We start from the raw sequence: 4,441 nt of genomic DNA on the forward strand, positions 1-4,441 counted from the left end.
CCTCCTGCACGCCCTTCGCCTCTGCCCTTGCTCAGCTCTGACATCGCCGGTTACGTCTTTGTCCGTGGTGTGCCTGATGCCTGGAATGCCCCCCCACTTTCTCTATCTGCCAAACCCCTAAACATCCTTTAACACCAAACTCAAATATCACCTCCCCTATGCCCCCTTCCTGCATGTCCAGCAGAATTAATTGCTCCTTCCTCTAGGCTCCCATAGCTCTTTGGAAAGATGTATGCCATTGTATTGACCAAATGGGATTTCATGATGTGTTTATGTGTTTGTCTCCACCACTAGACAATGAACTACTAGAGATCAAGGACCTTGTCTCATTGCCTTTCTGCCTCTGACAGAAACGAAGATGAATCATCTGGATGTTACAAGTAAGTCAGAAACAGACCTTTATAAAAGTCCCAGGAACCTGACTGTAACATCTTCTCTATGCCACCTCTCATGATTGACTATCTGGTTTCTTCTCAGCTCCATACTTCCTGGTAGCTGAAATATAGGTGCTGAGAAAATGTCTCAGTGAGTGTGTAAATGTATCAAATAACATGTGGGTTTTTTTTTTCTATTCTAACATCAAAATTCAGTAAGCATATTGTCACATTTACTTTATCATCAAGTACATACAGGACTTTTTAAAAAAGTCTGCCTTTGGGGCACCTGGGTGGCTCAGTCGGTGAAGCATCTGCCTTTGGCTCAGGTCATGATCTCAGGGTCCTGGGATCAAGCCCTGAATCGGGCTCCTGCTCAGCAGGGAGTCTGCTTGTCCCTCTCCCTTTGCCCCTCCGCCACTCATTCTCTCTCTCTCTCTCTCTCTCTCTGCTTTCTTCAAATAAATAAAATCTTTTTAAAAATAATAATAGCAAAAATGTATAAGCAACGAAAATGCCCATTGACTGATAAATGGAAAAATAAAATGTGGTATATTGCATACAATGAAATATTATTTAACCTTAAGAAGGAATGAAATTCTGACACGTGCTACAGAATGTATGAACCTTGAAGACGTTATGCTCAGTGAGAAAGAAGCCAGTCCCAAAATGCCATGCATTGTAAAACTTATATAAAATGTCCAGAATAGACAAATCCATAGACAGAAAATAGATTAGTGTTGGCCTGGGTTTAGTGGGGATGAGGGTGGGGGGAGGAGAAGAGCAGGAACTGCTAAAGGGTAGGGAGTTGCTTTTGGGGCAGATAAAAATGTTATGGAATTAGACAGTGCCAATGGTCATACAACTCTGTGAATGTACTAAATCACTGAACTGCACACTTTGAATGGGTTAATTTAATGGTAGTGGATTATGCGTTGTTGTTGCTGCTGTTGTTGAAGTGCTCTGCAGCAAGTCAGAGCTAAAACTGGTGAAGTCTATCAATTTGACTTCCTGGTTGGGAAATTGTACTATCGTTTTGCAAGATGTTACCACTGGGAGAAACTGGGTAAGAGGTACATGGGATCTCTCTCTATTCTATATTACAATTGCATGTGAATGTACAATAATCTAAAAATAAAAAATTTAATTTAAAAACGTACTCTGTTTCCTATTTCTCTCCTTCCCAAATAAGAATTTCCCAGAGCATCATGTCCATGTTCCTTAAGTGATACTGCTATTTGATGGCATCTCTTACTGGTTTGAAGCAACAGACTTAGCTCATAGACCTATGAATTTTTCAAAAGCTGACCAAAGTGTTAGATGCAACAAAAATATTTATCGTCTCCAAAAAGTGAAAAAACCTAAAATCATTAATGAATGTTTAAAGATTTTTATTTATATATATATTTGGGAGAGAGAGAGAGTGATCGAGTGAGTGAGAGAGAGAACACATGCCGGGGTGCGGGCAGGGGATGGGGAGAGGCAGAGGGATAAGCAGGATCATGACCTGAGCCGAAGGCAAAGGCTTAACCACTGAGCCATCCCGGTGCCCCCATTAATGAATGTTTAAATGGCTACCTAATATGATCTTATATCAAATAGTGAGCTGCAACTCAGCTCATTTATTTCTCTGTATGTGTGTGTATTGTACACATGATATTTAATGTGGGATATTAGGAGGAGTCAAACCAGAGGTGACTTGTTTTGAATCTTGTCTTTACCTCTTGTAAATAAGTTTTTAACTTCTTTGAATCTCAATTTCATTTTCCATAAAAAGAAAATTATAGTATCTACTCCATAGACTTGTTGTGCATGTTAAAATTATAGGAATAATTAATTCATGTAAAAGACTCAGTAGAGTACCTGCCCCATTGTAAGGGCTCAGAAAATGGTAGTTATTTTGATGACGATAATACCAAGCATGGCAATTTATGCACTGTTGTCCCTGATGTATATTTGTAGGTTCCTGGAGCTGGTGTTAAGAGCCCTAAGCCCAGCAGGTTCTTGGGCCCACTTGATAATGGGCTTGTATGTCACTAGAGCCAGAGAAAAGGCTTCTATTGTCACTTCTGCTACAGGATCAGTAGGAAGAGGAGAACAAAGGCCTGGTTACGTTGGAGGCTCAAGCTAATATTATTTTAAATGAAAGCTATGAAAACAGTGTGGGAAAAAACACAGGAGGGGTGAGGCCAGCTAAGGTTTGTGTCCTGAGGTCAGCTAGTGGTTGACTGAGTCATGAAGCATTTCATACAAATCGTGCTCTGACAATCTGACTGTATTTTCCCTGCAAAAACTCAGGATACCTATTCTAAAAAAGCTTTTTTTTTTTTTTTAATGTGTGTGATATGTGGTGCCTTATATATGAAAAGGTTTGTATATGACTTAAATCACATTTGGTTGCACATTTACTCTTTACTGAAAAGTGTAAGACTGTGTGACATGGGCACCTGCTTGGCAAACCCGAGCTCTCAGGTTGTGTACGATTGTGTAACCTTCGGGATAACTGTTTGGAACATCTCTGCAAACATGCATCAAGGCCAGATACCTCACTGAGCACTGAGGAGACAAAACAGTCCTTGTCCTCAGGCACACCTGGTACTGTACCTACGAAATGTAACAAACCACAACAACAAAACCCACAGAAGAAAAACCCAGATAGAGCTGTAATAAATAAAAGTCAGTGATTCTATGCATGTTTTATCTTATCAGTCAGAGATAATATTAACACAAAAATGATAATGAAGGTCATCTTCATGTTTCTGACACTTGTATAGTTTTAGAAAAACGGGAGAACAGTAGAAATACCACTACCGTACTAGGCAATACAAAGATTAGAAATGAGAAAGAGCGAGGGTTCTGATACTTAGCTACTGTGTCACTTCAGCTAAGTCACTTAACCTCTCTGTGCTTCACTTTCCTCATCTGTGAGAAGTGAATACTAATATGTACCTCATGGGTTTGCTGTGAAATTAAGTAAGATAAATTAAATTTTAATCAAATATAAGGTAATATTATAGGAAGTTATAGAGAATGTTCTCACTTGTGGGCTGTCTACAGATAACCTAGGATCACAGAATTGTATTAATATTTTGTATTAATTGTTTCACATCTTAGGCCAAAATTAGAGCCGAAAGTAAAAATCCCAGGACAATGGAAGGACACCACTGGATGAACCTAATTTACCAATTTTTCCATGTTTTGTCGTTCAAGAGCTTTACGATCTTTGATTCATAAAAGAGAAATTTGTGTCCACATCGGGGGGCAAATGCTCATCAAACCTCAAGTGCTAGGTAAGGAGGGGTCACGCAGCATGGCCTGGCCGATAAGAGAGAGTTCTCTGATTGTGATGTTTGGCATGGGAACAGGAAGGGTAGGATAGAAAAGAATTAGGTGTTTATTGGCCTTACATTTCCAAATAGAGGGATACTATGTTAGCATGGGTGGGGGGTGGAAAGCAAAGGAAGATTATGATATATCTAGAAGACAGCAATGGGAGTCTAAGATGAAGTCATTCAACAAACATTAACTAAGCACCTATTTTGTGCCAGACTTTGTGCAAGGCATCAGGGATGGGGGGATGAATGGGTCTGTATTCCTCAGTGTTCTAGACAAGAGGCCTTGGAGTGTGTAACTGAGGTTCAAATCCTGGTTCTGCCACTTGCCCTATAACTTTGGGTAAGTGGTGGAGTCAGCCATGGAAACAATTACAGTACCACGTAACAAGTGGGCTAAGAGAGGTGTATGCAGAAGATCTGAGAGGCTTCTGGTCAAGATGATGTCACAAGGTCATGCTTTGGGGCCTTCCTCTGCTCCAAATATATGAAATGATAAAGTATAAAAGAGAAAGGAAAAAATGGCCACACTAAAAAATATAATAAATATCTCTGTGGTGCAAAAATGGAAGAAAACTAGTGTAATAAATGGGCCTTCAGGGTTCTGGATGGGAAAGCAAGCAGAGGTGACCAGGGATCAGGCTTTTGTGTAGGAAGAGAAATGACAAGGGCACCAAGCAAGGTGAAAGGCCAGACTCCGGCAACTGGAAACTGCTGGAGAGGAAAGGAGTGCAA

This window comes from Ursus maritimus, unplaced genomic scaffold (assembly GCF_017311325.1).
Source record: "Ursus maritimus isolate PB19 unplaced genomic scaffold, ASM1731132v1 scaffold_14, whole genome shotgun sequence".
NCBI lineage: Eukaryota > Metazoa > Chordata > Mammalia > Carnivora > Ursidae > Ursus > Ursus maritimus.